At 36.7% G+C, this 23528-nt stretch overlaps 1 protein-coding gene across 7 annotated transcripts in view; it reads left to right on the top strand.

Annotated features, from left to right (window-relative positions):
* Positions 1-23528, top strand: part of HERC1 (HECT and RLD domain containing E3 ubiquitin protein ligase family member 1) — a 220530-nt gene that overhangs the window by 4175 nt on the left and 192827 nt on the right. For 2 of the 7 annotated variants that reach the window (XM_073801135.1, XM_073801134.1), the window contains exons 1-2: positions 2651-2770; positions 9711-9804. The exons of the other annotated variants lie outside the window; for them this stretch is intronic. The gene's annotated coding sequence lies outside the window, so the exon portion shown is untranslated. Of the gene's footprint in view, positions 1-2650; positions 2771-9710; positions 9805-23528 lie in introns of those variants that run through there. 7 annotated transcript variants of the gene reach the window in all.

Raw genomic sequence — 23528 nt, 5'->3', positions numbered from 1 at the left:
TATTTAATTAATTTTTACTGGCGTATGGCTGCTTTACAATGTTGTGTTAGTTTCTGCTGTACCAACCGTTTCTTATTTGTAACTTTTTTTCCTGACAGTGAGAAACCTGCCTCTCATTATCTATAATACTGTATACTAATTTATTTGTTCAGTTTTAGAATGCACATCAAGTAGTGACCGATTGCTAACCCTTATGAGAAACATATTTACCAATGAGTGCAGTATTTGTATACATGTTTTTTTTCTTGTCTTTAGCCTTGCAGTATGTAGTCAACATACTGTTTTTCAAAGTTACTTAGGTTAATTCTTTTGTTCCTCACTTCCTTTAGTGTGGTTATATTATTCATCTGTAATGCAGTTCTCATTCTTTGTATCCTATTTTGGGTTCCTCCAATTCTGGTTGATTTTATTTCTTTTGGTATATGAAACATTACTGCTACTAAACATTACATTAAAAAACATATACTCATAATTGTCACTCCTTATTCCTACTACCCTATTCCCATTCCCTCCCCTCCCCCTTTTCCCCACCTGTTTTCCATGCTCTTAGGTAACCAGCTTCTTTAGTTTCTCGTTTATCCTTCCATTATCTTTTACACAGATGAACAGATTGTGTTTTTTTGGTATTCCTTTTTTTCTTGCATGCAGTTTTCTAAATTGAGGTACAATTCACAAAACACAAAGCTCACCCTTTTGAAGTGTACAAATCATTGTTTTTTAGTCTATTCATAAGGTTGTGCAACCATCACCACTACCTAATTTTAGAACATTTTCATTATCCGGAAATGAAACCCTGTATTCATTAGTAGTCACTTCCTAGTCCCCCTTCTCCAGCCACTAGTAACCATACTTTGTGTTTGTATGAATTTGTCTATTCTGGACATTTCATGTAAATGGAATCATATGATATGTGGACTTTTGTGCTTGGCTTCTTTCACTTAACGTAATCTTTTCTATGTTCATCTATGTTATAGCATGTGTCAATACTTCATTCTTTTTATGGCTGAGTAATATTCCATTGTATGAATATACCACACTTTGTTCATCCATGCATCAGTTGCTGGACATTTGGGTTTTCTTTTCTTTTCTTTTTTCTTTTTTGTACCTGAACATTCAGGTACAAGTTTTTATGTGGACGTATGTTTTCAATTCCCTTGGGTATATACCTAGGAGTGGAATTACCGGGTTGTATGATAACTTTTTGAGGAACTGCCAAACTCTTTTTCCCATTCCCTTCTTTCTTATATGAAGAGTGGCATGTTATAGATACTTTTTGCACCTTTTTTTCAACTTACTAGTATGTCCTGGAAATCACCCCAACAGTTCATTCTTTTGAAGAGATAGTCTTTTGATATTCTCCATTCTTTTTTTAAAAAAATTAAAAATTTTTGATTTATTTATTTTTTGGCAGCACCATGTGGCTTATGGGATTTTAGTTCCCTGGCCAGGGATCTAATGCAGGGTCCCAGTAGTTAGAGCGCTGAGTCCTAACCAGTGGATCACCAGGGAATTCCCAGATATTCTCCATTCTTTTTTACAGCTGTATAGTACTCTACTGTGTAGATGTATCCTAAGTTATTCAGTCATTCTTTTATATGTGAGCACTTAGGTTGTTTCCTATATTTTGCAGTTATAAACAAATTTGCAGTAAGTGACCTGTGAATATATATTTTTGTAGTGTAAGAGATGTGTCTTCAGGGTAGATTCCTGTAAGTGGGATTGCTGGGTCAAAAGTTCTGTGCATATGTAGTTTTGTTAGGTATTGCCAAATTTTCCTCCAGGAGTGTTGTAATAATTTGTGTTCCCACCAGTAATGTATGAGAGCACCTGTTTTCACCACAGCCTTACCAACAGAATGTGTTGTTGTGCTTTTTAATATTTTTGTTTTTGCCAGAGATGAGTGATTTTAAAAAATGCCCTGCAGTCATTTCAGTGACCGGAACCCATCGTGGAAGGGCACTTAATGCCTGCTGTTGGCAGGTTCTTTTTTTTTTTTTTTGGTGGCGTTGGGTCTCCATTGCTGCGTGCGAGCTTTCTCTAGTTGTGGCGAGCGGGGGCTACTCTTCATTGTGGAGCACGGGCTCTAGGCGTGCGGGCTTCAGTAGTTGTGGCTCTAGGGCTCTAGAGCGCAGGCTTAGTAGTTGTGGCTCACGGGCTTAGTTGCTTCGTGACATGTGGGATCTTCCTGGACCAGGGCTCGAACCTGTGTCCTCTGCATTGGCAGGCGGATTCTTAACCACTGCGCCACCAGGGAAGTCCCGTTGGCAGGTTCTTACAGCTTGAAAATGAAATATATTGTCCACTAATACTGTACTGATGACCTGTAGGTTATTTTGTGCAGGGGAAATTGACTAGAAGGCAATTTCCGATCTAGCCAGGATTGCTCATTTGAAACTTTCTGCATTTAATGGAGTTGCTGCATTGATTCATAATACCCGTGCTCTGAAATACTTGTGGAGTTTAACAAAGGATAACTGAAATTGTAAGGAGAATATTTTTTCCTCTAGAGTATGTATGAGATAGTAATTATTGGTTCACATTGTATGTTAGTTATTTTGAACAGGACATACAGTACATATTGACACTATGGTATGGTAGTTATTTGAACAGTAATGGCTTTATCTGGAATCTGTTTTATTTCCATAAGAAAGAAGGCCAATCTTAAGGAAGAAGAAATCGAGAGTTTAAAGTTCTGGATTAGGATAATCCTATCAGATTTTAGTGGTGCCAAGAAACTAAGACAACATGAAAAACATCTCCATCTTACAAGGTAACAGGTTCTTCTGCTCAGGGAGGCTGGAAATTTAGGTTCTTTCACCAAAAAGGACATTGTTCCAGGTGCTTGGAACACATTAATGAAAAAACAAATATTCTTGCACTGGAGGAGCTTATATTCTAGTGTTTTTCTGATGAATTGATGTTCTCAGGAAAACAGATGATGAGTGCTGATTGTGAGTAGAATCAGCAGAGGTCTGGTGTATTCTTACAATCACCTTTAGTGGTATAAAACCCTCAAATAACACTTTATTTTACTGGTTACAAAGCAAAGCCATGAAAAGGTTTCCACAAGATGGTAACTTATGTTGTTCACGAATCTTTTTTTCTCTCATTTTAAGTGATTCCTACCACTAGTAGTAGTAGTAGTAGTATTAGAATAATAATAATAACGATAGAATAATAGTATATATAGTATAGTTTTTTTCTCATCTGGGGTTCCATGAGAGAACTAAACCCTAATGTTCTAGGACATGTGAGCATTAATTGTTCGTGAAGAATAAACTTCTCTCCAGTGCACCTAGAATGGCACTAGTTATCTACTGTCCTTGGGAGAGTTGAAGATTCATTCCAATATTCATTTCAAGTTCTATGGTTCAGATGATGAACCCGGTTGAGAAAGGTCATAGTCATTATAGTTAATTAGATATTTTGTTTGTTTGTTTTTCTAACTTATTACCACTTATTAGTAGAGTGATGTTGGATAAGTTTTTATCTCTTAGCCTATTTTCTGATCTATAAAACGGGAATGATGATAGTTGCTACCTCATAGGGCTCATGTGAAGATTAAACAAAAAAGTTTTTCCCATCTACATTTATCCATTTCTGTGGCTTTAAGAACTATCTAAATGTTGATTGACTTCCACATTTATATCTTCAGCCCTGACCCCTTTCCTGAGGTACAGTGTCATAGTTCATCTGCTTATTCCATATCTCATTTGGCTGTCTAAAAGGCTTCTCAAACTAAATTTGCACAACACAGAAGTTGTGATTCCTGTCCTCACCATTTCCTCCCAATGTGCCCTTAGTAAATGGCAGGACCATTTACCTAGTCACTCAGGCCAAAAGCCTAGGTGTCACATGTGATTCTTTTCTTTTCTTTATACCCTATAATCAGCCCATCAGCAAATCCTCTTGGTTCTGTCTTTTGAATATATTTCTAATGTGATCAGGTATCATCATCTCTACCTTATTACTCTGGTCTAAACCACCATCATGTCCTGGTTAGATAATTACAAGAGTCTCTTAACTGTTTTCCCTGTTTTCTCACTTGACCTCCTACAGTCTATTCTGCCGTTTCACAGCTAGAATGATCTGTTTAACTGTTCATCAGATAAGCCACTCCTCTATTTAATACTTTATAATGACTTCCTTTTATAATTAAAATAACAGGCAGATTCCTGACCATGGCCTGTAAAGTCCTCCATGATGTAGTCCCTGTCTCCTTCTCTCTGTTCACTCCACTTCTGCTACACTGAACTTTGCTATGTTCTTTGATCATGCCAGGTGCATTCCCAGGGCTTAATACTTGTTCTTGCTCTGTTCTTCCCTCAGGTCTTTGTACTGCTTGCTCCCTCACGTCATTCAAGTGTCTGCTTAAAAAGGGGTTCAGAGAGCCTACCTCTTTAGAGCTCTCCAATGAGCACACTATACAAACTAGTGATCACCTTGCCCCTAATTTCTCCTTGTCTCTCTTGCTTTATTTTTTTATAGTACACTTTCTGAAATTTAATGATTTATTTGTCTACTTGTTTATTACTTGTCTTCCTCACTGGAATGTAAACTCTGTGAGAGCAGGAACTCCATAACCTGTTCATTCCAGTGCCTAGAAAAGTCCCTGACACATAGTAAGCCAGAGATGCAGCTCTAGGTAGTTGTCTGTGGAGTGAAGTTATCTCTAAATTAGATTAAGTGATTCTGCCTTTTTAAGATTTTAAGCCACAGAAGAACTATTAAATCAGTTAAGCAATGCTGTGAATTTTTTACATTAGACACTCATATGTGAAGTGTTAAGATTTAGAATTTATAACATTATCAGGAGCAAATAATTGTTCAAATATGTGCTAAGTAATATTTAAAAAATAAGCTTGGAGTGTAGCTCTTGTGTTTGTTGCAGTGTTTAACATACTTTGGTTGTCCTCTAATTATATGTTAATGTAATAATAATATTTCCTCTTGCTCTGGCAAGCTATTTTTCCTCACTCTAAACTCTTGATTTTTTTTGGGGGGGAATATGTTATTATCCAAGCTTTTTTTTTTTTTTAACTTAATATAAGTAGGATTTATAGAAGCCCTTTTAAATTTTGCCATTTGAGAAGACCTTTCCTGTTAGTCACTATACAAAACTGTTCATGGGAAGTTTTATGTGATACAATTCAAATAAACAGCTTTGCTAACTGATAGTAGTAGAAAGCTAGGATAACCTAGGAATATTATATTATCTATGTGTTAATATAATTTAAAAGCATGTGGGGCCCAGTATCTTTTATATAAAGTATCATTGAACTTTCTTATACAACTAAACATCCAGTGATATATTGATACATTGAAATTTTATCAGTAATATGGTCATAGTTTGACTTCTTAAAATTGCTCATTCTTTTGAAAAGAAGGAATGACGACGAATGATGGAGAGATTTATGTAATTTAGTGAAGGTGGTGTGGTGGAGTGGCCAGATGCACAAATAAAGTAATTATATTCGGTAACACTTACTGAGCATTTATTGTGCACCAGGCACTATTCTAAGAACTTTATTGTATAAATAATATTAAATCTGGTTGAATTGTTTATTATTTAAGCCACGTTTATTTTGTAGATAGGAAATTGAAGCACAGAAAGGTTAAGTAACTTGCCCAGGATCACATAGCTAGTAAGTGGTGGAGCCTGGATTAGAATTCAGAAAGAAAGGCAGGTGTCCGTGGAAACTGTGGGAGGCAGAGCATGGAAACGGCCAGCCTCAGTGTGATGGTTTTGTCTGATCTAAAATCCCATCCAAATAATGTCGTTTGGGCAGGACCATTCTACATAGGTGTTCAGAAACTCATGTTGACAGTGAGACAGACTTTTAGGTGTCGCATGTTGCTTTGACTTCTTAAAGAATGTTTCTAGTTTTCTTCTGCCAAAGAAGGGTAATAGATGTTAGAAGAGAACAACAATTGGAATAAGGATTGAACGTTGCTATAGAAAGGTGAATATTAGTGAATCTTTATACCCTGAAGTAAGTTTTTCTTGGTAGACCTTGAAACAATGATATTAAGTAGCAAGTTTAGTCTGCAAACTGTCTAGAGTGCAAACAAGTAATGAAATAATAATGCCTTATATTTGTATATAGCCTTTCAGTTTTCAAAGTAGTTTGGTAAACATTTTCCCAATTTATCTTCATAATACCTCTGTGGGATAGGCAGGGTAGATATTCTGCCATTTGATAAGCTTCCACAGAGGAGAGAGGTAGCTGCCTAATAAACAAGCCCTTGAATAACCTCTAGTTGCTAGACCCTCTTTTATGAAGGTTCTATTCATAAAGGAAGTTGCTGTTCCTTTGCAAAACTGCCGGAGTGTAAGTGGTGGACTTCTGCATTGTATGGTGTTATGGGCTTGATCTCTTAAATTAGTGATTGGAAAGTTGCTTAATCTGGAGGCAGAAGACACTTGGCATGATGAAAGGGCAAAGATGGCCTGTTGTAATTGGCATGTTCTTAGTGTTATTCTTAAAGCCTAGGCATTTTTGAGAAATATAATTTAGATTAAAAATATAAAATTTAAGATTAAAATATAAATTAAAAATATAATTACAATACTGTTTTGATCTTTTTTAAACCAGTATTTTTCACTAAGACCTTTTACAGTTAGGCTGTAGTAATATTGATGCTGTTTTGATTGCACTGTAGATTAGCATAGGGGTGGGGCACTTTGCTTTTTTAAAGTCAGAAAGAGTTTGGTAGCTTCTGAAAAGAATCATGTAATGTGTGGCAGTAGGGAAATGCTGATAAAGTTTAGTATGTCACCTGTTTCCCCTGTTCATTTTGAAACTATTCTGAATTGCTTTGGTTAATTTAAATTAGTCTGAGATAATGAAAAGGAATTTTTCAAAACTCTTTAAAGATATGCTGTATAAGGGAATAAAGTCAGATGCAAATTCACAGAATCATTTCACTTTAAAGTAATTCATGATTGACGAAATGTGACATTGTTTTGCAGAAATCTAAAGAATTGCTGAATGTTTTGTATTTTTAAGTTGTAGCTTTCAGTTCTCAGTGATATTCTCCCTTTCCATGGTGCTCTCTTGTAACTGCCTCTTTATAACCAACCCCTCCCTCTTGGTCTGCCTTCTGTTGGTTTGGCTCTTTATTTCAGAGTAGTAGGTAGGCAGGAAAGAGTTCTTGTACACAAGATAAAACTAGTCCTGTTTGGAGCTCAGTGAGCTGGAGCACTTATGCAATATGTCTGCTGACGATAAACTCCAGAAGTACCATAAGCCCACAGGAGTAGAAAGATAGCGATGACTCTGCAATATTGTCTGCAACTTAAATAGAAATTAAAAAAAATCATAATTAAACTATATTTTTTTCATGGAAAGCCATAAATTAGCTAGATATTGTTAACAGACTTGTAAATAAGAGTTAATTACATAGGAGAGTTTAGCATGTTGAGTGTTAGTGAAATTCTTGTCAAATGATTTCTTTTAGTACTTTATAAACATGATTTGTTCATAGTAAACTTAAACTCACTTATGCTTGACTGTGCATTAATCTATTATGGGAATATGTAGAGGCTATTTGCAGTCCTAGGTAGGTAATTCAATTCCCAGACAGTGTTTTTTTTAAAATCTTTTTTATTACAAAGTATTTTAAACATATATTAATATAAAAGTAGAAAGGATAGTTTAAACAGCTCCTATGAACCCATCAGTGAGCCTCCAGAATTATTATAGACAGTATTATTTTCTCTATATTTCTATCCACCACTACCCCACTCCCAACTCTGGACTTTTTTGAACCATATCCCAGACATATTTAATTTGTAAATTTCAGATATTTAATTTGTAAATTTCAGGTATTTCAGTATGGATCTTTAAAAGATAGTCACTCTCTCTTTTTTATAAAATAAGCATAATACCATTATCTTACCAAAAAAATTTATAGCAAGTTCTTAATATCAGATATGTAATCAGGTTTCATATTTTTCTGATTGTTTTATACACACACAGTTTGCTTGAAGTGGGATCCATATAAGGTCCATACTTTACAATTGTTTGTCTTGTATATTAAATCACTTTTAATCTTGAGACTCTCCTTCCATCTTTCTTTTTTTCTTAAAATTTTTTGCTAAAAGAAAACAGGTTTTTGAGAAGTTTCCAATAGTTTAATTTTGATGATTGCATCTCTGTACTGTAATGTCATTTAACATGTTCTGTCTCCTGAATTTCCTGTAGTAAATTGATAGAATTCATCAGATTTTTTTTTTTTCTTTTGGTAAGAGTACTTCATAGGAGGAATTTGTGTTTCCATCAGGAAGTATGTAAGGTCTTGTCATCTCTCTTTGTGACGTTTGCAGCTATTGATGATCATTGCTTTGATTTACTAATTGATCAGGGATTGCAAAATAGTGAAATCCTATTGTTCATGTATTAGATGGTGTTTTTTAGGATAGTTCTTCAACAGTGTAAATTGTATATTTAGGGCCTTGTATTTATATCAGAACTGGTTCTGGGATGATTTGACAGTGTTCTGTAGTGAATTCCTTTAAAAAGGGAAGAGCACAAGTTTTTATTATTGAAAATTCAGAAAAAACTTGGGAATATTGAATAACTAGAGTTGTTTAAAGGACATTTGGCCAATAAATAGCTGAACATCTCATCATGAGATAATAGCTTGTCACCTACCATATGTAGCTGGTCATTGGTGTTTGTTCTTTTACGGTCAGTGTTCATATTCAGAAATTTCAAAAAGTAATTTGTACAAGGCAGCAGTTGTTAGTTTTTTGAGTTGGATTTCTCAGCGTGAATTTGAGAACAGGCTTTGTGTGTGAATCAGATTTAAGAAATATTAAGTTTATGTAACATAGCATATTTTGTATTAAAAGTTGTCAAAGAACTAGAGCAGCAGCATTTCCCAATGTAGCACCTTGACAAAAGCGTTTTAGGGTCAAATAAACTTGGTAAACAATGTGCACTTTTTCCTCTCTTGGAACGTAATATAGTACATACTAGCATGTAAAAGACCTACAGTAAAGGAACCTGTTTAACATTAACTCAGCATTTTCCAAATTTATTTGATCACTGAACCTTCGCCCTCTTCCCCCATAACATCTAGAAGAACTAGTGGAACAAATTTTCTAGGGAAACACATTTTGGGAAATGTTGGATTAGAGGGTTTGAACAGAGAATAAAGAAAAATGTCCAATGATGATGAGTGTGTATGACTTCACTACAATGATGTGGAGAAATTTTTGATAAGCAAATAATAAGAAGACATTTTTTTTCAATGAGAAAAAAAGTAAGAGGCAAATGTTGTTTGTTTGTTTTATCTTAGCCTGTAAGCATTATACTTTTAGAGAAGCAATGTTAGAAAAAGACTTCAGTCACATATAACATTAACTATATGCCAGGCACTGTTTTCAGTCCTTTATATATAATTTGTAATTTGTTTAATCTTTACAACAAACTTATCCAGTAGGTGCACTGTTGTTATCCCAATTTTGCAGATAAGGAAATTGAGGCACAGAGAGATTAAGTAAATAGTTCAAGGTTACACTGCAGTGTTGGTGATACAGCAGAGCCAGAATCTGGACCTAGGCACCTGGCTCCAGAGTCCTGTGCATAGCTACTACTCTACACTGCAAGATGTGGCAGATGGAGATCATGAAATATAAATTAGATTAAGAGGGGATATAAAGTCTGTTTGGAAGGACCATACATATTTTCTTTAACTTTCAGGCAGTCAGGGCCTACGAGAAGAATGTGGAGAGCTGACTGTATCCCAGTGAAGATAGAAAACATGGAGACCTGGGAAGTGTTATCAGTAAAAAAGGTACACCTCTTGAAGATATAAATTAGTTGTGAGTAGAAGGCTGAGTTAAGAGGACACTGTTAATACCAGAATTTCAGATGTAGAAGGGAATTGGAGCTTACTTTATAAGACCCCCTCATTTTATATATGAGATCTGAGTTTACATAGTTTGTTCATGTGCTTGTAGTAGTAATCATAGCTCACATGAGTATATTTCATTAAAACACTTTCATGTAGATTCTTGTTTGATCCTCTAAACAATCCTGGAAGGTAGGTAGGTTCTGTATTTTCCACAACAAAGCTGGTTCTTGAATTTAGATATTCTGCATCCTAAAGGCTAAAATTTCCTATACTATTTCACATTGCCTCAGTTCTTAATGAATAACATATATTAAAGAAGACTACTGCATGCTTTTGAAATGAGATGAGGACTTGGGTCAGAAAGAAAAGCTGCATTTTAACAAATGGAAATGACTCCCTCCTAAGTGTAAAAAGTAATATATGCTGGGGCTTCCCTGGTGGCGCAGTGGTTGAGAATCTGCCTGTTAATGCAGGGGACATGGGTTCGAGCCCTGGTCTGGGAGGATCCCACATGCCGCGGAGCAGCTAGGCCTGTGAGCCACAACTACTGAGCCTGCGCGTCTGGAGCTTGTGCTCCGTAACAAGAGAGGCCGCCACAGTGAGAGGCCCGCGCACCGCAATGAAGAGTGGCCCCCGCTCACCACAACTAGAGAAAGCCCTCTCACAGAAACGAAGACCCAACACGGCCAAAAATAAATAAATAAACTCCTACCCCCAACATCTTCTTTAAAAAAAAAAAAAAAAAGTAATATATGCTGTTGTAAAAAGTAATATTTAGATGGTATAGGGAAATACAAAGAAAAAAGTGAAAACTCACACCACACAGAGTAACTGCCGTTAATTCTCATGTGTAGTTCTCCACATTTTTTCTAGATCTTTTATATATTCAGAGAATTGTTTCAAAATTATATATGTATTGTTTTATAACCTAAAATACTGTATTCTTAGAATATTCATAGGCATTTGGTCTTCTGCCTCTACTGTAGTAAAAGGTACATGTGGGGACAGCAGGCATAAAATGGTAACATCCTGGGCCAACTGAGATGTATAGTCCCCTCCCCAGTACACACACTTTAATAGCTGACCTGTTAGTAACAGGGTGAATAGATAAAAAACCTGTTTGGGGTTAGGTTAATTTAAGGAGGCAGTGAGTACAGCAGTCGCCTCTTATCCATGGTTTCGCTTTTTTTTTTAAAATGGGGTATAGTTGTTTTAGAATGTTGTGTTAGTTTCTACCGTACAGCGAAGTGAATCAGCCATATGTATACATATATCCCGTCTTTTTTGGATTTCCTTCCCATTTAGGTCACCACAGAGCACTAAGTAGAGTTTCCTGTGCCAAACAGCAGGTTCTCATTAGTTATCTATTTTATACATATTAGTGTATATATGTCAATCCCAATCTCCCAATTCATCCCACTCCCCTTTCCCCCTTGGTGTCCATATGTTTGTTCTCTACGTCTGTGTCTCTATTTCTGCCTTTCAAACAGGTTCATCTGTACCATTTTTCTAGATTCCACGTATATGCATTAAAATACGATATTTATTTTTCTCTTTCTGACTTGCTTCACTCTGTATGACAGTCTCTAGGTCCATCCAAATCTACCCACTGTCAACCATGGTCCGAAAATATTAAATGGAAAATTCCAGCAATAAACAATTCATAATTTTTAAATTGCTCGCCATTCTGAATAACCTGACTAAATTTCCTGTGGTCCTGCTCCATCCCGTCTGGGATGTGAATCATCCCTTTGTACGATGCTTGTGTTCAAGTAACCCTTGTTTTACTCAATAATGGCCCCAAAGTGCAAGAGTAGTGATGCTGGCAATTTGGATATGCCAAAGAAGCAGTTAAGTGCTTCCTTTAAGTGAAAAAGTTAAAGTTCTCAACTTCATAAGGAAAGACAAAAATCTATGCTGAGGTTCCTAAACTCTATGATAAGAATGAATCTTCTATCTGTGAAATTGTGAAGAAGGAAATAGGATTTTGTACTAGTTTTGCTGATGCACTTCAGACTGCAGAAGTTATGGCCATAGTGCAGAAGTGCTTAGTTAAGATGGGAAAGGCATTAAACTTGTACTGTAAGATATTTTGAGAGAGCAAAGGACCATATTCACATAATTTTTATTATAGTATATTGTTATATATACTGTTTTATTACAGTATATTGTTACATTGTTCTATCTTATTATTATTGTTAATCTTTTACTATGCCTAATTTATACATTAAACTTTATAATAGGTATGTATGTATAGGAAAAACATAATATATTTGTATTTGGTACTATCCTCAGTTTCAGGTATCCACTGGGGGTCTTGGAACATATTCCCTGTGGATAAGGGGGGACTACTGTAGTGTAAAGCTTTATTTTATTGTTTTTTTCTGTAGAATTTGGGATTATTGATTGTTTTGTAGTTTGATAGGGGAAAAAACTCTTTTCACACTATACTGGATTAAAAGACGAGTAACTCGGATCTCTTTAAGTAAACATTAAAAAGAATAAAGTATGGGACTTCCCTGGTGGCACAGTGGTTAAGAATCCGCCTGCCAGTGCAGGGGACATGGGTTGGAGCCCTGGTCCGGGAGGATCCCATATGCCGCGGAGCAACTAAGCCCATGCGCCACAACTACTGAGCCTGTGCTCTAGAGCCCGCGAGGCACAACTACTGAGCCCGTGTGCCACAGCCACTGAAGCCCGCGCACCTAGAGCCCGTGCTCCACAACAAGAGAAGCCACTGCGATGAGAAGCCCGTGCACCGCAAGGAAGAATAGCCTCCAATCGCTGCAACTAGAGAAGCCCGCGCGCAGCCACACAGCCAAAAATAAATAAATAAAATAAATTAAAAAAAAAATAAAAGAATAAAGTATGGTTCTTTTGAACATTCTTATATGGGCTTTTTTAGTGAGTTTATGTGTGTGTGTGCGTCTGTATGTAACCATCTCTGATTATCAATACTGTTGCAGTGGTGGGAGGGGAAAGGAGCCTGTTGTGTTGGGTTGTGGAAGGGCTTTTTGTACTTGAAGTTGGTTCTTTAGCTGATCTTGCTTTCTCTTTTCTTGACTACATCTAGTAATTTGCTTTGTTAATCATTCTCTTTGCCCAAGCAGATTTTTGGCGTGATCTTATTTCAAAATGTTTTTCTTTTTGAGGATTGGATTATATTTTATTTATGTCTCTGTTGGTTTTAAATTGATGGTAAGGCTTATGATTTTAGCTATGCTAGTTTGTTTGCTTTTCCATATAAATTTTAAAGTAAGTTCATCTGTAGCTGCAAAAAATCTTGCTGTGATTTTGATAGTTATTGTATTAAACCTGTAGATCATTTTGGGGGAGAAATGACAATTTTATATTTAGTCCTCCGATCTAGGAACATGGCATATCCTTATTTAGAGCTCCTTTGATTTCTTTCATCTGTGATTTGCAATTTTTAGCATATAGATCCTGTACATGTTTTGTTAGTCTTGCATCTATGTATTTTATTTTTAAAAATGTTTAAAAACCTTTTAAACAAAGTATCATATATCTTCATAGAAGTGTACATACAGTAAATGTATAGCTTGATTAGTTTCACAGAGATGAAATTATTTTCAGATTCTGCTATTTTCTGTTAAGAGATATTCAGAGGGAGGTAGGATTCAAGATGAGGGAATAAGAAAAGCTTTCCATTTCCTCCTTTGTTAGGTCTTCATAGTGTGACTTCACTATTTTGTTTAAAGGTGAATTCTCAAAGAACATAGTCAAAGATAGTTAAGCTCATTTCCAAATCAGTTTTGCCATTTAGGTTTTTTCTGCTATAATTTACCTCCAGTCATGTTATAATAGAGATTAGCTTAGATATTTTCTGATACAAGAATTCATAACTATTTTGAAACAGTGAAGAATGTGGGTTGAAGATTTAAGAGATGAAGAGGTCTGCCTTCTCATTTTTGTTGAACTCAGCTATTCCCTGCCCATTAGCTTCCTTCTGTGTAATTTGTACAGAGCACAAGCTTAAGTAAACTTACCATCTTGCTGTCTGGGTTTTATCTTCCTTCTAAGAAGGGTAGGCAACTTAGGGTCTCTGTTTACGGGAGCAATAATCCATCCCCTGCCCTGGTCCTTTTTGAGTAAGATTCATAATTCTAACTCTGAGTTTATAGAGATGATATCACTATAATTACTTAATTATGCTGCAGGGAAATTAAAAGTGATATTTGATTATCACAGATACTCCTAGGAATAAATGACCCTATTATGTATGCTCCATCAGGAAGGACATGGTTAATAATAGAAAAACCATACTTATTTAACTCCTCTGTATATTTTTATTGTAAAAGATAATGTTTTTTTCTTTCCTCATTTTTACCACTGGAGCTCAGCTGTGCCTGATTCAGCTGTTTCTGCACACTGCTCCAAACTTTTATTTTGAAAGTTTCTCAAATCTATAGAAAAGTTGAAGAACAACAGTACAATAAGCACCCATGTCCTTTTCACTTAGTTTCACAGATTGTAACATTTTGCTGCAGTTGCTTTTTTTTCTTTTCTCTAAACACACACACATACACGTTTTGTTTTAAGTGAGAGTAAATTGTAGTCACCAAGGTACTCCCTCACCCCTCAAAAAAAAAAAAATTTCAGGTGCGCATCTCCTATAAATGACATTCTCCATTGTAACCACAATACCTGTATCAGAGCTAAGGAAGATAACTTGAATTCATTATTTAGTATGCGGTGTCTGTATTTAAATTGTTCTCTTTGTCTCCCACATATCTTTTATAACTTTTTTGTTTTTTTCTGATCCACAATCCAGTCATATTCACATATTGCTTTTGGTTTTTAAGTCACTTTAGTCTCTTAATCCAGAACAATCCCCTGCCTACCTCCCCTCTTTTTCAATGATACTAATTTTACTGAAGAATCTAGGCTGTTTGTCTTACATAATGTACTATAATCTGAATTTGCTGATTGTTTCTTTAAGATTACATATTCAAGTTAAACATGAATTGGTTGAACACTGTTTAGGTGGTGTGTGCTTTTTGCATCACCTCATGAGGCACCTAATGCCATTTTTTTCCATTATAGGTAATGCTAAGTTTGATCACTGATTTAAAGTGGTGGCTGTTATCAGATCACTTTATAAATGCACATTTTTTCCCCTTTGTAACTAGTAATTAATCTAGGGAGTGTGGTATTTTGAGATTGTGTGAAAATACTCTCTCCTACAACCTTTTCACAATGGTTGTAGCATCCATGGGAAGATTATCCTTGCCGGGATAATTCTTTTCCTTTCTTTAATAAAAAAATATTCTTAAGCAATATATGCACATGGATAGAAACCCACATGGTATAAAAGGGGTTACAGCAAAATGTATATCTCCCTTTCATTCTGTTCTCTCCACTTTCCTATTTTTTCCCAGAGTTAACAGTTTCTTGTGTATTCTTTCCAAGATTCTAAACCTCTCTAATCATGCATTTATGTATATTCTCTCTCTTTTTCCTTTTATACAAATGTTAGCATACTGCAGACTTCTCTACATCTTATTTTTTTTATTGTGCTAAAATACAGATAGCATTTTTAACATTTAAATCATTTGTAAAGTGTACAATTCAGTGACATTGAATGCATTCACAATGTCGTATAAGCATCATTACTGTCTATATCCAAAGCTTTTCCAGCATCCCCAACAAAAACTCTGTACCCATTAAACAATAATTCCCTCTTCCCCTCTTCCCCCAGCTCCTGGTAATCTCTAGTCTACTTTCTCTATGAATTTGCCTATTTTTGGTTCCTCATGTAAGGGGAATTGTGCAATATTTGTCCTTCCTTGTCTCGCTTATTTTGCTAAATTTAATACTTTCAAGGTCCATCCAAGTTGGAACATATATCAAAATTTCATTCCTTTTTATGGCTTAGTAATATTCGACTGTATGTATGTACCACATTTTGTTTACCTATTCATCTCTTGATAGACATGAGTTGTTTCTGCCTTTGGGCTATTGAGAATAATGATGCTATGAACATCGATGTACAAGTATCTGCTCGAGTCCCTGCTTTCAGTTCCTTTGGATATATAACCAGGAGTAGAATTATTTGGTCTATATCTTAATGTATTATTAACTTAATAAGTCTTGGTTATCATTTCAGTTCAACACATTCCAGATAGTTATAGATCTTACTTGTTCATTTTAATGATTGCCTTGAATCTCAGTGTGTGTATTATTTATTTAACCAGTTTCTTGTTGGTGAATTTCAGATTGTTTCCCCTTTTTGTTTTTTCCTTTTTGCTATTCTAAAAAAGGCTGCGATGAATAAGATATTTCTTAGTTTAAGCAGTACCTTATTCTTGATTAAAATTGCAATGTGAAAATGTTGATTGAGCCTAGTCTTACTGAGCATACCTTCTGAATATCCTTAAAATTCATCTCCTCACAAACCCAGTACATTATAGCTCTTTTATTTTAAGCCCTCATATCTTAACTTTTGGGATATTTCTTGTGTCCTGGGCATTCTTTTCTTCTCTTCATTCCCTTAGTATTATCCATGGCTCTTGCTGGGTAACTTTGTTATGCAGTGTTATCATACTGTATTGCAGTTGCTTACATATCCTTCTCCTCGTCTGGGTTCTGAGTCCTTTAGGCACACTGTGCTTTGTGTGAGATAGACTTTCCTACTATGGATACATTTTGCACATTCTTGTCAAGTTTCTAGTAGTAATAAATTAGAATACCTTTGTTAAAATTAACATATAGTTACAGAAGAAAAAACTTTTTTTTTTTACCATTAAAATGCCTTGTTTAATTTTTTTTTTTTAAGATGTTGGGGGTAGGAGTTAATTCATTAATTAATTTTTGCTGTGTTGGGTCTAAGTTTCTGTGCGAGGGCTTTCTCTGGTTGTGGCAAGCGGGGGCCCCCCTTCATCGCGGTGCGCGGGCCATCGCGGCCTCTCTTGTTGCGGAGCACAGGCTCCAGACGCGCAGGCTCAAGTAGTTGTGGCTCACGGGCCTAGGTGCTCTGTGGCATGTGGGATCCTCCCAGACCAGGGCGCGAACCAGTGTCCCCTGCATTAGCAGGCAGATTCTCAACCACTGCGCCACCAGGGAAGCCCGAAAAATTTTTTTAAATGTACAAATAGGACTGACCTTAGTTCATTAGTAAATGTGCTAGGGGTACAGCCCTTTGTTTTTAGTTTTGTTTGTGTTTTGGGGTTTTTGTTTTGTTTTTTAAATGAAAAGATAAAAAGGTTACTTTGAAGCCAGTTAGTATTTGGTACTGTTATGTCTCTCCCTGCCTGCCCCCTGTTTCGTTTGACACCATTTCTAATAGTTGCTTAAGTTTTATTTTTTTCTCCTCAAAATCATATTCACATACTGATATTCTGAGATTGTGTGAGGAGCTAGCCATAGTACCTGCTTCCTACATTTTTGCTATTTCTCCATTTATTTTAGGGAGCCTCATAAGAATGAGTTCTTGAAGTGTAAATTGGATGTATCATTGGCAGTTCAGTGAGGATAATTTTACCAAAAATGTTGATTGCCATGACTTAGGCTTTAGAGGCTAGTAAATAAGTGGTTCTAAAGAAGGGGGAGGAGATTTTCTCTACAAACAATATATGATGAGGACCACTGGCCTCTTCATGCCTCTAGAAAATCCACTTTTGTTGAAGTCTATTGTCTGGTTCATGGCCACTGGTCAGCTACAAATTAAGGTATCCTGCATGTGCTGACGTTACTGTTTGCATTTCTGGAATAATTGCATCTATTTGCATAACAGGTTGGTGAACTCGACAAATTGATAATTTGTTTTACTCTTTTGTTCCCAAGGGTCGTTTCATTAAAAAGTGCGTTTATGTTCTAAAAACCCCAAGGTTGATAGCAGCCATTGTTATAACTATTACACTGAAAACAGTAATTAAAAGTGTAGTAAACTTGCTCATAGCTAGTTATCATAAACTTTTTGTACTAGAACATTGTATTGATTTTTTTTTTTTTTGCGGTACGCGGGCCTCTCACTGTTGTGGCCTCTCCCGTTGCAGAGCACAGGCTCCAGACACGCAGGCTCAGGGGCCATGGCTCACGGGCCCAGCTGCTCCGCAGCATGTGGGATCTTCCTGGACCGGGGCACGAACCCCTGTCCCCTGCATCGGCAGGCGGATTCTCAACCACTGCGCCACCAGGGAAGCCCTTGATGTATCTTTATTTATCACTCTTTGTCAACAAGAATGACTGTATTTCTAATGTTAGTGTATATTCTTAACAGAATATAAAAGAAGGAATTTAAAATAGTTCAAATTACTTCCCTTTAGGAGATATGTGGTGAACAATTAGAGACCATACAAAGCAATACCTAACATTTAGTTTTCATAGTTTTCAAAGTACTTCTGTGTAAGAGAAATGGAAGTTCCAAGATAAGAAAGGTAATTGTGGGTTAAGGTTATTAGAACAGGTTTAATGGAGTGGGGGGTGGGCGGGGAGGACGTAGGATCTGAATTTGTACTGAAGGAAGTATAGGGTTTGTTATGTAGAGAGGAAGGGGTGGGCATCCTGGGGCGGGCAGCAGCGTGAGTAAAGGTGCAGAGTAGGAGTGAACACATCACAACTGAGTGATACTAAGGATTGGTAGGGATGCCTGCCTGACCACAGCAGAGGGCTGCTGAGGAGCATGGAGTGGTTAAGATTTGATGGGTTAGAGGGAACAGGTGGTTGTGAGCCTTGGGAAGCAGAGTGAGGAATTCTAAGCCTAGGGAGCTGTATTACTGAGGGTCCTGGCAGGAAATAAGTGAACTAGTTATAGAGATTTGGGTAGGGTTAAGGAAAGCAACAAGGGGTTGTGAAGTTCCCAAGGCCTAGCAGTGTCTGGAAGCCATTGGTACTTTTAAGCCAGAGGGGACAAGAAGAGGATTACTGAAGCCTGATGAGAGTGGGAGCAGTGGAAGCCAAGGACCTGTGGCCATAGGGGAAAGGGTTCCAGGTGGGGAAAGAGCCAAGGGAATAAGGACACTGATTTCTTTTTCTTCTCATCCTCTAATTTCCTGCTAGTGCCTCTCATTGGCGTGACCCAAATGGAAACTAGGGGAGTATGGACAGTATAGTCCTCAAGGTCAGCCTTAAAGGGCACAAAACAGAGCATAGAGAGATAGAGATTAAGTTTGTTTGGGAGACTGGGGTCAAATAGAGAATGCCTAGCCCAGGACCCATTTTAAATGATTGTAAAGTTGTAAGCAGAGGAATATTATACTGAAAATTCGCTTGTAGGAAGATTTGGTTTAGTGGATTTTGAGGGTCGTTTTAAGAAGAATCTCTCTTCAGGCAGAGTTCCAACTTGTAACAAAAAAGGCAGAATGCAATCTATTATCTGATTTATCCTTATAGACCCCATGGATAATATAATTTTTTAAATTTCTCTTGTCAACTTCTTAAGACCAGAATTAATTCATCTACTGCAGAGAGTTCCTGAGCCCCTGCAGCAAAAAAGGTAGGATGCCAGTGACTTAAAGGGGCAAAAGAGGGAGCAGTACAGAGCACCAGCCTTGAAAAGCTTGCCTGGTTGTAGAGTACATGGGGCAGTGGTGATGAAGACAAGTACACAAATAATAAATCAGGCAGAGTATGACAGATGTTACAATATGTGTAAATAAAAGTGTTCTCAGAGTTTAGAGGAGGAAGTGATCAAATCTGTATTGGTGAGTGTAGAGTGATTAAAACCTGAAAGGCTTCATGGAGGAAGTGACCTTTGAGATAGGCCTTTGAAGGAGAAATACGGATTTTGACAGGTAAAGATTAAATAGGTGAGGGCCATCAGTTATAGGGACTAGCATGAACAAAGGCACCGAGGTCAGAGTGTTTGGTTTGTTAAAATAGGATGTATTTAGGGGGATTGTGGAAGATGAAATCGGAAGGCAAACTTGGCTCCCTCTGAATGGATTTAAACCCACAACAATGTCTTGTTTTCTGTTTCATAGGAAGTGGAGAGCCATTGACTTCTTTATAAACGGGTAATGAAATAATTGGTTAGAACTGAGCTTTAAGATTAATCCAGAAGTAGGTAGAATGCAGGGGAATGGGGAGACTCTTTGGGAGCCCGTTGCAGTTTCCCAGGGTAGGTTATAATGGTTGAAACAGGGTGGAGCCAGTGGAAAAATGTTAAAAGAGGCTGGGGTGTAAAGGAAAGGCCTGAGTCAAAGACCGTTCTATGGTTTTGATTAAGGGTACTTGAGTGATGTATGAGAAGGAACTGGTTTTGTAAGAATGTGGGAGGGGAGGGGAGGAGAACATTAGGAGGTAGGGAAGCTGGAAGAGATTGAAGTTAATTCTGGACATGGTGAATTGAGAGTAGGCAGCACTGACATGGTGATATCCATGAGGCTTTTGGAAACAAGACCAGCATTCTGCAGGGGTGCTGTCCAGAGATGTGGATTTGGGAGGTATCAATGTAGTGATGGGTTCAGCTTTAGCAATGAAGATATACAGTTGATGTAAAAAGAAAGGAAAATATTGAGAAGAAGAAGAGGAGGTCCCAGAACCTTTGGGCATTAAGTGGACAAGAGGAGGCAAGAGGTCTCCAAGTTATTGGTTTTTTTATTTGTTTTTGTTCAGCTTTAATGAGTATAATTAATATACAACAAAATTTACCATTTCAAATGAACAATTTTGACAAATTTTGACCAATGTGTGATCATGAAGCTGCCACCACAATCATGATATTTTTCATTTTCATTTTCATCATCCCCAGAAAGTTCTGCTATACCTCTTTGCAGCAGTTAATCCACTCTCCCTATTCCCTAACCACTGGCAACCACTGATCTGCTTTCTATCATTATAGTGTTGCTTCTTCTAGAAGTGTATAGATACGGAAGCATAGTTATATACTTTTTTGTGACTGGCTTCTTTAATTTAGTGTAATTCTTTTGAGATTCATTTGCGTTGTTGCTTGTACCAGTAGTTCATTCCTTTTAATTACTGAGTGGTATGCCATTGTATTAATATACTATAATTTGTCAATCCATTCATCAGTTGATGGACATTTGAAATTCCAGTTTTAAGCTATTATGAATAAAGCTGCTATGAACATTCACGTACAGGTTTTTATGTGGTCATGTGTTTTCCTTTTTCTGGAGAAATACCTAAGGAGTGGAATTGCTGCATATATAGTAAATACAGTATATGTTTAGTTTTATAATAAACTGCCATTTTCCACTTTACATTCCCACTACCAGTTTATTAGAGTTTTAGTTGCTTCACATCCTCACAAATACCTTGTACTGTTTCTTTGAATTTAGCCATTTTAGTGGGTTTGTAATAGTATTTCATTTGTAGTTTTAATTTGCATTTCTCTAATGACTAATGTTGTTGGGCATCTTTTTATATGCTTGTTTGGCCATTTATATATCTTTGGTGAAATGTCTGTTCAAATATTTTGTCCATTTAAAAAAATTGTGTTTTCTTACTACTGAGTTGAAAGGGCTCTTCTTACATATTTTTGATACTAGTCCTTTGTTGGATATGTATTTTGCAAGTAGTTTAAATTTGCGGCTTGCCTTTTCATTTTCTTAGCAGTGCTTTTTGAACAGCAGACGTTTTTAATTTTGATGAAGTCTAATGTGTCAATTTTTTGAGTCCTATTTAAGAAGTCTTTGCTTAATCCAGGGTTGCTAAGATTTTTTCCTATGTTTTCTTCTAGAGATTTTTGTAGTTTTAGCTCTTACATTTAGGTCTATGAGCCAATTTGAGTTGATTTTTGTACATGGTATGAAATTAGGGTTGAGGTTCATTTTTTACCATGTGCATATCCAGTTGATCCAGCACCCTTTGTTGAAGATTATCCTTTCCCCATTAAACTATCTTGGCACCTTAGTTAAAAATCAATTGCCCATGTATCTGTGGGCCTATTTCTGGACTTTCAATTCTGTTCTGTTTATCTTTATGATAGTAGATGTCTTGATTACTGTAGCCTTATAATAAGCCTAAAAGTCAGATAATGGAAATTTTATGACTTTGTTCTCTATCAAAATTATTTTGCTCTTGGGCTTCCCTGGTGGCGCAGTGGTTGAGAATCTGCCTGCTAATGCAGGGGGCACGGGTTCGAGCCCTGGCTTGGAAGGATCCCACATGCCGCGGAGCAACTAGGCCCGTGAGTCACAACTACTGAGCCTGTGTGTCTTGGAGCCTGTGTGTCTTGGAGCCTGTGCTCCGCAACAAGAGAGGCCGTGATAGTGAGAGGCCCCCGCACCGCGATGAAGAGTGGCCCCCGCTTGCCACAACTAGAGAAAGCCCTCACACAGAAACGAAGACCCAACACAGCAAAAATAAATAAGTTAATAAATTCCTACCCCCAACATCTTCTTAAAAAAAGAAGATGCTCTTCTCAGTCCTTTGCATTTCTGTCCTGCACATTTATGATGAGGACTATGAAAAGTATTTTGTTGTTGTTGTAACCTGTTTGGGATCATTTAAGGATCTGGACAGAGTGGCTAGGAGAAACAGATTTTATCTTAGCAATAAAGAAATAACTGAATTGGCAGTTGACACATTGAAACCTTCTGAGATTTTTATTTTTAGAAATTTAGTGACACAGAACCTGTGAAACCATCATGATAGTGATAAGCAGCACGATTTAGTGGTTGAGGTTGAATGTCAGACTGCTCTGGTTTGAATCCTTACTCTATCAATTACTGACAGTGTGACCTTTGGGTAACTACTTAGCCTCACTGTGCCTCCATTTCCTTTCCTTGCAAATGGGAATAATAATAGTACCTATTTCTTAGAGTTGTTCTGAGATTATATAAGATAGTACATCGAAAGGGTTTAGCACAGTGCCTGCCACATAGAACATGTTCAATGAATGTTAGAGGCAATTATTGTTCTGTTCACCTAGAGAATGTTAGAAAGCTTCAAAATTTGATAAATTCACTTGTAGGCACCATTAAGTCTACCTCTGTGCTCAAAACCGTCAGCTTCCCTCATTTATGTTTTACAAAGATGGGTAGTGCTATTCGGTTTCTTTTCAGTCCTTTGGTAGTTTTTCGAACCCCACTTTTCATTGGTGACTTCAGTAGTTTGTGTATATAATTAAATTTGGATTTGTTCATTGGACCATGAGTGGAAAAAAGAACAATTGGCCTTTTTTTCTTTTGAACAAAGTATTGTTTTATTTAAAAATTTTTTTTATTAGTTATCTATTTTATACATATTAGTGTATATATGTCAATCCCACTCTCCCAATTCATCCCACACCCGCTACCCCCGCTTTCCCCCCTTGGTGTACCTACGTTTGTTCTCTACATCTGTGTCTCTATTTCTGCCTTGCAAACCAGTTCATCTGTACCATTTTTCTGGATTCCACATATATGTGTTAATATACAATATTTGTTTTTCTCTTTCTGACTTACTTCACTCTGTATGACAGTCTCTAGGTCCATCCGCAACTCTACGAATAACCCAATTTTGTGATGTTGGCCTTGTAGAATGAATTTGGGAGTGTTCCTTCCTCCGCAATTTTTTGGAAGAGTTTGAGAAGGATGGGTGTTAACTCTTCTGTAAATGTTTGATAGAATTCACCTGTGAAGCCATCTGGTCCTAGACTTTTGTTTGTTGGAAGATTTTAAATCACAGTTTCAATTTCATTATTTGTGATTGGTCTGTTCATATTTTCTATTTCTTCCTGGTTCAGTCTTGGAATTTTATAC

This window comes from Tursiops truncatus, chromosome 2, assembly GCF_011762595.2.
Source record: "Tursiops truncatus isolate mTurTru1 chromosome 2, mTurTru1.mat.Y, whole genome shotgun sequence".
NCBI lineage: Eukaryota > Metazoa > Chordata > Mammalia > Artiodactyla > Delphinidae > Tursiops > Tursiops truncatus.
This window is presented reverse-complemented; position numbering and strand designations above follow the sequence as displayed.